We start from the raw sequence: 11,818 nt of genomic DNA, 5'->3' as shown, positions 1-11,818 counted from the left end.
CCAACATAACTGCCACACAAAACACAATCTGCTCAAGGTCTGTAGCAGACCCAGATGCCAGCTCTCCAGCCCTGCCCCAAACAACACGGGGAGAGCTGGCCAACCACAACAACCCTGCTGGTTCTGGGTCTCTCACCCAGGTGCCAGCTTCCCTGTCACAGAACACACAATCCACAGATGCCAGCTCTCCAGCCCTGCCCCAAACAACATGGGGAGAGCTGGCCAACCACAACAAGCCTGCTGGTTCTGGGTCTCTCACCCAGGTGCCAGCTTCCCTGCCACAGAACACACAATCTATTCTGTAAAAACAAGAAAGTGACCCAGCCCACACACACCCTCGCCAACCCCCACACCAACCTGAGGTAATTAAAAAAAACCAAAACAAAACCAGCAGAATCACAAAAGGCCAACTGTTAAAAAGGTGGCCTTTTCACCAATAAGAAAGCTCAAGCCAAATCAGTCAACAACACCCCCCCCCCTAAAACCAGAACCAGGAAAAGGGGGACAAAAGTGGCCTTTTAAACAATGGAAATTAGTAACAGCAGCAGCACAACACAGCAGCAACAAATCAAACATTGAATACTTTTAAAACAGTAAAAAAATTAACTTTTAACAATACAGGAACTTTGCCAACCCCTCCCCCCAAAAAAAACCCTTCACCCTAACCCCAAGAAATCCAAGCCACCCAAATCAGGAGAAGTAAAAGGACACTGCACTTTTAAAAGTCCTCTCACTAAATTAAGATATGGGCAAATTGGCAACCTCCCCACCCCAGGCCCCCTCCCCAAGCAGAAACCCCTAACCCCCTAACCCCAAATAAGCTACCCCACGACCACCACCACCCAAATCTGGATAAGTAAAGGGACTCTGAGTCTTAAAAAGTCCTTTTACCAACAATAAATAAAAACAAGAACCCCAATACTGTCTTACCTTGTCTTCTGCCAGCCAGCAGCACAATCTGACTCTCACACCAACCAACAAAGCAGCAATGGAGGAGTCCAGACAGGAAGACTCCTTAAAAAGCCCTGCAAAGCATGCATTTGCAATGCATTTTGCAAATGCATGCTTTGGATTGGCTGCTGGGGCTCCTCTTCCCCCTCCCTCCCCTCCCTGATCCCAGGGAGGCTATGGAAAAGGCAACTAAAGGCGGGAAAGTAGGCAAGCAGCTCCTTTGAGGCTGCAGAAGCTACTTTCCCGCCTTTTGAAATGACAGCCGTATACTTACGAATAGCTATTCGTAAGTATACGGCGAGCCGTATTCGGCTGCCGTATAATGGGCGCCTATGGGGATCGGCTGCAGCCTATTCCGTATACAGCCGAATTAGTGGTGATTCAGCTGTAAATACAGTTCGGCAGAACCGAATGCACGTCCCTACTTTGAGTGCCCGAGGAATTGGACCCTCTGGTCCAATTTTTTTCTGGGCTTGTGGGTTTTGTGTGGGACAGTGCCCTGAAGCTGCGCAGTGGTTTGGGGGGCTCTCCTCAAAACCCCCTGCCCCCCGAGCCACTTTTCCCACGATAATTACAGTGGGGGAAGTGGCTCTAATTGGTTTTTTCTCACCATTGGGAACTGTGTTCTTTTTGTGGTGCCCACAGACAGGTGCAGCCTTTTGGGGCCAGGGGGGTTGCATGCGGGGGAGTCCCCTGAAGCTGCCCTGCAGTTTTGGGGCCTCTCCCTCAACACCCCCTCTGGCCAGAGCCACTTTCCCCACAGCAATTATAGTGGAGGAAGTGGCTAATTGGGCTTTCCCCAGCATTGGTGGCAATGGGCCTTTTGGGGAGTCCAAAGACAGGGACCCCCTAGCCCAATCTTTTTGGGGCTTGGGGGTTTTGTAGAGGAGAGTCCCCTGCGGGTTCCCTGTAGTTTTGGGGGCTCTGCCTCAAACCCCCTGCCCCCCAGTAGCCTCTGATTATGCCCTATATTGCTATTGATTTCAATGGCCCATAGGGTATAATGGTGGAATAGGGGCACCCTCTTTGGGCGCCCCTGGAATAGGACCCACTGGCCCAATCTTTCTGGGACTTGGGGAGTTCATTCGGCAGCGTCCCCTTCAGATCCCCTGCAAATTTGGGAGCTCTCCCTCAAACCACCTCCCCTCCAGGTGGCTTCCAATATACCCTATTTTGCCTTTGATTTCAATGGCCCACAGGGTATAATGGGGCTATATATTCAGAAATAGCCATATATCTCCTGTATATACAGCTATTCTAAGTACTGGTATTCGGAAATATATGGTATTCCAAATATTTTGGCCCCGTATATTTCTGAAGCCGATTAATTCCATTTTTTTTTTTTTGCACACCCCTAGGCATGAGCCCCTGCACCCATATGCAGCCAAAGCTAGTCAGCTTTCTGAGTACTTCTAGCCAAGGAATACCCCCTTCCAGAAGTGCTATCTTATGTCCTCCCAAAGAATAGCACAGGTCATTGGCGGCAATAGAAACTTTGCAACTGCGAAGATAAAGCAAAGAAATGTGCTCATGACGGGGAGATGCCCATTAATGGAGTTACCTATGAGAGCATTATTCCAGCACATTGGAGTAATTAAATAATATCATAACTCTCTGAAAGGTTACTTTGATCCCAGCATCCATAAAATCACTGGCAAGAGTCCCATTCACTTCAGTGATATGGGGACTTCATTTAGCGGTCTTTCTTAAGAGTTCCTCTCACTCACTGAAGCAAGGCACTGGGATATGAACCATTCATTGAACTGTTTTACTGGAGCCCTTCAGATATATCACCCGTGCTCGTATAAAATACAAAATGATCTCCATTAAGTCATAACAATCATACTGAGAAGAACGCAAACAGAGGGCACTGCCAAGCAGAGACTACTCCTCAAGGCCAATTCAGTTCTTCTTGCTTCCTGCTTTATGGGATCAAGTCTCCTCCTTTCATGTGCTCGAGGGAGTCCACTTTGTCAGATGCATGGTGCTGCATTAATTTGGCGTATATAAGCACAAGGATTCAGCTGTTGTGAGGCCTCTCTGTTAAAAAAAGAAGAAGCCAAGTATGTCTCATTACATATTGTTATCTGATTTATGAGAGCCAACTTGGTGTCATGATTGAGTGTTGGACTAGCATCTGGATAGATCCAGGTTCAAATCCCTGCTCCGCCATAGAATCTCGCTGGGTAATCTTGGGCCAGTCATATCCTTTCAGCCCTCACAGTTGTGAGGAGAATGGAAGAGAAGAAGACAATCTCAACCACTTTGGGTCGCCATTATGGCAGAGTATAAATAAAATAAATAAACTTTTCTGCCTGCCTTAGAAACAATCCATATTAGGGGTAAGACAATATTGCCAGTTTTCTTCTATTTTTGATGTTGACTTTGCCTTTGGATTATTGCATTGCCTTGTTGCTGGCATTGACACTTCATTTTATATCATGTTATGCCATTATTAAAAGAGCCCCGTGGCACAGAGTGGTAAAGCTGCAGTATTGCAGTTGGAACCCTCTGCTCACAACCTGAGTTTGATCCCAGTGGAAGCTGGGTTCAGGTAGCTGGCTCCAGGTTGACTCAGCCGTCCATCCTTCCGAGGTCAGTAAAATGAGTCCCCAGCTTGCTGGGGGGAAAGTATAGATGACTGAGGAAGGCAATGGCAAACCACCCCGTAAAAAGCCTGTGTCAAGCATGCATATTTCTGAGTGCCATTATAGTTCCTCAGACAAAGAACAGGACACCAAGCTCTCCTGCCCACCCACCCCCTCTCTTTACAACCTAAGGGCAATAATAAATCCATATGGCTCAAGGATGTTTAGGTGTTTCTATTACTTGCATTCCTTAGCATGAAAGAGATATGTAGTAGTAACCTTTGAAGTCGTGACTCAAATTGCATCTGTATGTTATCCTTTGAAGCTATCCTATAAAGTAACTATGTGAGTCTGTACACATCATTACATCCAAGGATTCTGTCCTTGATAAAGCTTTGCATTTCCTACAATAAAGCAACTTTTGATTTAACAACAAAAAACTGATTATTGAGAAATATTGATGCTTGATAGTTTGCCGTGAAAACGTTGGGAAAGCAACGTCACCTCAGAGTCAGAAACAACTGGTGCTTGCACAGGGGACTAACTTTCCCTTTTTTTTAATGCCATTATTATGCCACCAATATACAAACTTTTTGAACTCCATTTTAGGCCACTGATATGCAACTGATGTAAAGCTAACATTGAAAACTGGGGAGGCGGCAGTAAAATGCGTAGGGATGGCTCACATACTGGCTCACAAACTAAAGGTAATCATGAATTTTGGGTAGTTCTGTTAGAAGAATAATGGCGATGTTCCTTACTCAGTCCTCCAAAACTGCAAACATCATAGAACAGGGGTGGCCAACAGTAGCTCTCCAGATGATTTTTGCCCACAACTCCCATCAGCCCAAGCCAGCATGGCCAATGGCTGGGGCTGATGGGAGTTGTAGGCAAAAAACATCTGGAGAGCTACCACTGACCACCCCTGCCATAGAACTAGACAGATAGGTTGATATCTGTCTCCTTTTTGTATATACTATCACTCATCCTCTCTAACTGATAGCATGTAATCTCAGGGAAATTGTGAAAGCAACGTTGTTGAAGCAATGTCACCCCAGAGTCAGAAACGACTGGTGTTTGCACAGGGGACCTTTCCTTTCCCAATCTCAAGGAACTCTCTTCCTGTTTGTTCTCTTCCTCTCTTCTTTCTTCTTTCCTGCATGTATCAGGAGGAACAGCATGGTGTCTCTTCTCCTGATCTGAATGAAGCAGATGGCCTACTACAATCCAAAGTCACCCAGTTAGAATAGTGTCAAACATGCGGCCCAGGGGCCGAATCAGGCCCCTGGAGGGCTCCTATCAGGCCCCTGAGCAAGTAGCTCTTGTCTGCTTCCTTCTCCCTCTCTCTTGCTTCCTTTTGCATCTCAGCTTGCTTTACAAGGCTTGCTCAATTGCACAGAAGCTACAGAGCAAAACTTCAGTTTTCTCCATTGGTTGAGGCTCCTCCCCTTCCTGGTCCCCTGGGGAGAGAGGGAAAGAGCCAGAGCTTCCTTTGCCAGTTCCCTGGATCCCATGGGAAAAATACAATGAAAGCACCTTTAAGACCAATAAGTGCTAATGTTTTAAGCATGTTTTATTTTAAGTTTTTTTTAAAAAAAATCTTTAGCTGTGTTTGTCTGTGTCCTTTAAAAAGTTCATATCTCTGCTAGCTAATCTTAAACAGGTACACAGATGGCCCGACACAACCCATCCGGGCCCAGCAAGGTCTCATTTATGTCAGATACGGCCTTCATGACAAATGAGTTTGATGTCCCTGGTTTAGACACTCTTTCTCTCCACTACACTTGTATGTTATGTTCCTTTAGTTATGTAAACCCACCAGTATTGGTTTCTTAACTTAAAGCAAAGGCTCTGGGCAGTTTGTGAGATAATGTGGTAACCATTAGACTAAGCCACGCTGCTTCACTGAAGCTCAGAACGAGCACTCTGCTCAGTGAAGGTGAGGATGGCTGCCTGACCAGTCCAGCCATCCTAAACCAGACCCAACAAGTTCCTGGTTTGTGAAGCTATGGGCGTTTTCACACTTACCTTATGCCGGAGCAACGTCCCTCTTCACCATGCAGCGTCTGCACGGATTTCGCACTAATTGCTCCGCAGAACCCGGAAGAGCCGCAAAGTCCCACGTCTTTTGCATCGCAAATGTAAACCACCAAAAACCAGTTTACATTTGCTACGCAAAAGCCGTGGGACTTTGCGGCTCTTCCGGATTCTGTGGAGCAATTAGTGCGAAATCCACGCAGACACTGCGCGGTGAAGAGGGATGTCGCTCCGGCGTAAGGTAAGTGCGAAAACGCTCCAGGTTTCTGAACCGAAGAGCCACCACAAACATCCAGGAATTCTGACGCAGTTAGTGGTGGTTTGTAAAGAGTAGAAAGCAGGGGTTTTAAAGAAGCACTGAATCACAGAGTTGGAAGGGGCCATACAGGCCAAGTTGGAAGGGGCCATAAGGCCAATTTCTACATACAGGCTCAGAGCCATTTAAACCCCTGCTTTCTGCTCTTCAGGAAAAAAAGCTGAGTGGCAGGAGCCAAAAGCAAGGTTTTGAAAGGCCTGCCTCTTTCTTAGGCTACTTGTTATTTATTATTTATTTATTTGTTCCATTTATATCCCGCCCTACCCCACCAAAGCGGGCTCAGGGCGGCTTACAATACAGAATGCTAACAATAAATCAGTTTAAAATACATTAATGATAATACAATAAAATACATAAAATACATAAAAATACATAAAACTCACATCAATATACTATGCTATGCTACCTCTTCCTTAAGTCAATTCTTCAAGTATTCCAGTGTTCAATATTCTGATGTTCATAAGTTTAAATATTCAGGCATCCCGGTATCGATCAGTTGTATGTCAACCGGAAGAGGGCTGTTTTACAGGCCCTGCAGAACTGTTTAAGGTTCCACAGGGCCCTCACCTCCTCTGGGAGCTGGTTCCACCAACAGGGGGCTGCAATCGAAAAGGCCCTGTCTCTGGTCACTTTCAGACGGGCCTCCTTTAGCCCAGGGATTATAAGGAGGTTCTGAGACCTCGATCTCAGCACTCTCTGGGGAACATGTGGGGAGAGACGGTCCCTAAGATAGGCAGGTCCCAGGCCATAAAGGGCTTTAAAGGTCATAACCAGAACCTTGTACCAAACTCGGTATGTTATCGGCAGCCAATGCAGTCCCCAAAGCCCCAGCTGAATGTGCTCCCGTCTAGGGAGCCCTAACAACAGCCGGGCAGTGGCATTCTGCACTAGCTGCAACTTCCGGGTTTGGCACAGGGGCAGCCCCATGTAGAGGGCATTGCAGTAGTCCAGCCTCGAGGTGACCGTTGCATGGATCACTGTTGCCAGATCGCCGTTCTCCAGGAAAGGGGCCAACTGCCTTGCCCGCCTAAGGTGAAAAAATGCGGACTTGGCAGTGGCTGCTATCTGGGCCTCCATAGTTAGAGTAGGCTCCAATAGCACCCCCAGGCTCCTAACCCTGTGCACCGCTGTCAGAGGCACACCATCGAGGGCCGGTAAGGGAATCTCCCTCCCTGGACCACGGCGACCCAAGCAAAGGACCTCTGTCTTCGCTGGATTTAGTTTCAGCCCGCTCAGCCTGAGCCATCTAGACACGGCTTGCAACTCCAGGTCCAGGTTTTCTGGGACACAGGCAGGCTGGCCGTCCATAAGCAGATAGAGCTGGGTGTCATCAGCGTACTGGTGGCAACCCAGCCCATATCTCCGGACAATCTGGGCAAGAGGGCGCATGTAGATGTTAAACAACATCGGGGAAAGAACTGCTCCCTGAGGGACCCCACAATCAAGCGGGCACCTCCGGGACAGTTCACTCCCAATCGCCACTCTTTGTCCCCGACCCTCTAGGAAAGAGGCAAGCCATTGTAAAGCCAACCCCTGAATCTCCACGTCGGCGAGATGGCAGGTCAGCAACCGATGGTCGACCGTTATCGAACGCTGCCGATAGGTCTAACAACAGCAGTACTGCCGAGCCGCCTTGGTCCAGATGCCGCTGAAGATCATCTACCAGGGCAACCAGCACTGTCTCTGTCCCATGACCCGGGCGAAAGCCTGACTGATGGGAGTCGAGGACGGAAGCATCCTCCAGGAAACTCTGTAGTTGCAACGCCACTGCCCTCTCAATGAGTTTACCCAAAAAGGGTAAATTCGAGACCGGCCGAGTACAAATGGAAAGATGCAAAGAGCATTTTCAAAATAAACTCAAGTGCCATCATATTAGCCTATTGATGTCTGGCAAGAGGTTTTTTTTAAAAAATGACGAAAGCCTTGCACTCAGATTTCCATTTATAAATGTTCTGTTGCCGAAATGATGCTATTATAATTGTTCCTTTAACAACACAGTGTTTTTGCTTCAGTAGGTTTGCTATGGGAACTGTTAGATAACGATTCTTCACAGGGGAACATGCACAACCCAACACTTCTCAAAGGGTCTGTTAATGCTCCTGCAAATTGCAAGACTGATTTGAAGATACTGAAATAATCAGTCACAAATTCTTCAGTAGTTCCACATTCTTTTTTTAACTCCTTGACTGAAAAGCACCTTGCAAATATCTCGTTTTTAAGGATGGCTACATTACATTTCAAACTGTTGCAGGATGTAATTAGCTTGCTCCTCCTCTCTTAATTGGAGGCTGTTGAACATGTCAAGAACTTCAGCGCCAGCAACTGTATGAAATGAAGCTACCTGCATCTTGAGCACTTCTCCAGTTTTCTTCCAAATTTCCAAAGAGTCTGAGTTTGAGAGGTGACTTTACTTGAATGACGATTCACTGTTTTCTCCTGACACCGAGTTACACTCGGTATAATGTGAAATACTCAGATGGTGACCTAGCAATGCAACTAGGGTTGCCAACCTCCAGGTGTGGCCTGGACATCTCCCAGAATGAGAACTGCTCTCCAGTCTACACAGATCAGGTCACCTGGAGAAAATGGCTGTCTTGGAGGGTGGACTCTAGGGCTGTGATTCCCAACCAGGGTACCCTGGGGTATCCCGAACAGTTCCTAGGGGTATCGTGAGATGTAGATGCCATTCAACCCCCCCCCCCCCCGCCACCTCAGTCCAACCAGGCTGGCCAAGTGCAGGGCGACTCCAAAAAATGCACACACACAAGGCTGGCAGTGCTGCTGTATGCCTGCATGAGGAGGCTCTGCTGGCCCCCCCTCCTCGGCGTCCTCCTTTTTGCGCACGCTGTGCTGATCAGCAGCAGACAGTGAGTAGAGCAGCACGTGTCACCTGCTGCTACTGCTGCTGATGCCCGACACCTCTGCTTCTTTTCTGCCGAGCCACCAGGCAGGTCACCCAGCTGCTTTCCTCCTCCTCCATCCGTCGGACTGATGGCTGGGTGCCGCAGCCAGTCCTAGGACTGAGTTGATGGCAGACTGGTAAGCAGGAAGTTCAGCAACATGCCGTGCCACGAGGAGGGTGTGCAGAGGAAAGTTGGCTGGGTGAGCCTTGGGGCTGGGGCTCTTGAGGCTGCTGTGCACAATCCCACTTGCACAGAAGGAGCGGGAGGCAGTGAGGCAAGGCAAGCGCACAGACTACTGGGAGATAAGTGGGTCGAGGGGGCAGGGAGGTGAGGCCGAGAGCAGGCACTGTATGGGCGACCTCGTCAGCGATGGCAAGAGCTCTGCCCCTCTTCTCGAAGGCACCTAAAATGGTGGGCGCCGAGCTGATGCAAAATGGACCCCCTCCCTCATGGGTGTGGGAAGAGATCAAGCATGAGTCGCACTAAGTTGCAGCACAACTTGGTCTAGAGACCAAGTCTGGAGACCAAGTCCTATGAGGAAAGGCTGAAGGAGCTGGGCATGTTTAGCCTGGAGCGAACTTCCTGACCGTTAGAGCGGTTCCTCAGTGGAACAGGCTTCCTCGGAAGCTGGTGGGCTTTCCTTCCTTGGAGATATTTAAACAGAGGCTAGTTGGCCATCTGACAGCATTGAAGACCCTGTGAATTTAGGGGGGGAAGCGTTTGTGAGTTTCCTGCACTGTGCAGTGGGTTGGACTAGATGACCCTGGAGGTTCCTTCCAACTCTATGATTCTAACTCTCCCAGGCAGCTTCTGTTTACTTCTAATGATCTGAAAGAATTGCTTAGAGTATTTAGACATTTTTTTTATTTTTTAAATTTACTTTAAATTTATATGCCATCCATTCCATGTGGACTCTGTGCAGCTCACAGTCATAATACATGCAATAACAACACCTTATAATTATAAAATCAAAACCCATATAACAATTTATAATTTTGACTTAAAAATGGTACTATATTTTTTTTTTTTTCTAATTAGGCTCATTTTGGAGTAGCCACTCTTGGCTGAACGGCTGCAAAGCTGTAGTGCACCCAATCAAGGAATAACCATACCCTAAACCCACTGACATCAATGAAATTAGAAGGATGAAACTCCATTTAGGATTCCACTGTTAATCTGTTTTTTTCCTACCTGCTACTCATATTGATTTTAAGAACTACATTGGAACTCTGAATGTAAAGACTACACTGGCTAGAAGAAGCATTCCGTTAAAAATGTGCTTTCTTCTGCTGCCAATCATATTTGAATGAACCCATACTGTTGTCTAATAAAGTGTGCTTTTACCATACAAAAGCTTAAATTCACAAGTTGCACATTCCAGGCTAGCATAAGTTGCATGTGCCAGGCTAGCATTTTTGTGTTGCAGTTTTGTGGACATAAGAACATAAGAGAAGCCATGTTGGATCAGGCCAACGGCCCATCAAGTCCAACACTCTGTGTCACACAGTGGCAAAAAATTTTATATACACACATACACTGTGGCTAATAGCCACTGATGGACCTGTGCTCCATATTTTTATCTAAACCCCTCTTGAAGGTGGCTATACTTGTGGCCGCCACCACCTCCTGTGGCAGTGAATTCCACATGTTAATCACCCTTTGGGTGAAGAAGTACTTCCTTTTATCCATTTTAACCTTTCTGCTCAGCAATTTCATCAAATGCCCACGAGTTCTTGTATTGTGAGAAAGGGAGAAAAGTACTTCTTTCTCTACTTTCTCCATCCCATGCATTATCTTGTAAACCTCTATCATGTCACCCCTCAGTCGACGTTTCTCCAAGCTAAAGAGCCCTAAGCGTTTCAACCTTTCTTCATAGGGAAAGTGCTCCAGCCCTTTAATCATTCTAGTTGCCCTTCTCTGGACTTTCTCCAATGCTATAATATCCTTTTTGAGCTGCGGCGACCAGAACTGCACACAGTACTCCAAATGAGACCGCACCATCGATTTATACAGGGGCATTATGATACTGGCTGATTTGTTTTCAATTCCCTTCCTAATAATTCCCAGCATGGCGTTGGCCTTTTTTATTGCAGACGCACACTGTCTTGACATTTTCTGTGAGTTATCTACCACGACCCCAAGATCTCTCTCTTGGTCAGTCTCTGCCAGTTCACACCCCATCAACTTGTATTTGTAGCTGGGATTCTTGGCCCCAATGTGCATTACTTTGCACTTGGCCACATTGAACCGCATCTGCCACGTTGACGCCCACTCACCCAGCCTCAACAGATCCCTTTGGAGTTCCTCACAATCCTCTCTAGTTCTCACCACCCTGAACAATTTAGTGTCATCCGCAAACTTGGCCACTTCACTGCTCACTCCCAACTCTAAATCATTTATGAACAAGTTAAAGAGCATGGGACCCAGTACCGAGCCCTGTGGCACCCCACTGCTTACCGTCCTCCACTGCGAAGACTGCCCATTTATACTGACTCTCTGCTTCCTATTACTAAGCCAGTTTTTGATCCACAAGAGGACCTGTCCTTTTACTCCATGACTCTCAAGTTTTCTAAGGAGCCTTTGATGAGGAACTTTATCAAAAGCTTTCTGGAAGTCAAGGTAAACAACATCTATCGGGTTGCCTTTGTCCACATGTTTGTTCACCCCCTCAAAGAAATGTAACAGGTTAGTGAGGCAAGATCTTCCCTTGCAGAACCCATGCTGAGTCTTCCTCAATAACCCATGTTCATCAATGTGCCTACTCATTCTGTCCTTGATAATGGTTTCTACCAACTTTCCCGGTATTGAAGTCAGACTGACTGGCCTGTAATTTCCCGGATCTCCTCTGGAACCCTTTTTAAAGATGGGGGTGACATTTGCTACCTTCCAGTCCTCAGGAACGGAGGCAGATTTCAATGAAAGATTACAGATTTTTGTTAGGAGATCCACAAGTTCAACTTTGAGTTCTTTCAGAACTCTTGGATGTATGCCATCCGGACCCGGTGACTTATTAGTTTTTAATT

The sequence above is a fragment of the Heteronotia binoei genome, chromosome 10 (assembly GCF_032191835.1).
Source record: "Heteronotia binoei isolate CCM8104 ecotype False Entrance Well chromosome 10, APGP_CSIRO_Hbin_v1, whole genome shotgun sequence".
Lineage (NCBI taxonomy): Eukaryota > Metazoa > Chordata > Lepidosauria > Squamata > Gekkonidae > Heteronotia > Heteronotia binoei.
The sequence above is the reverse complement of the archived record's forward strand: the minus strand, read 5'-3'. Positions refer to the sequence as shown.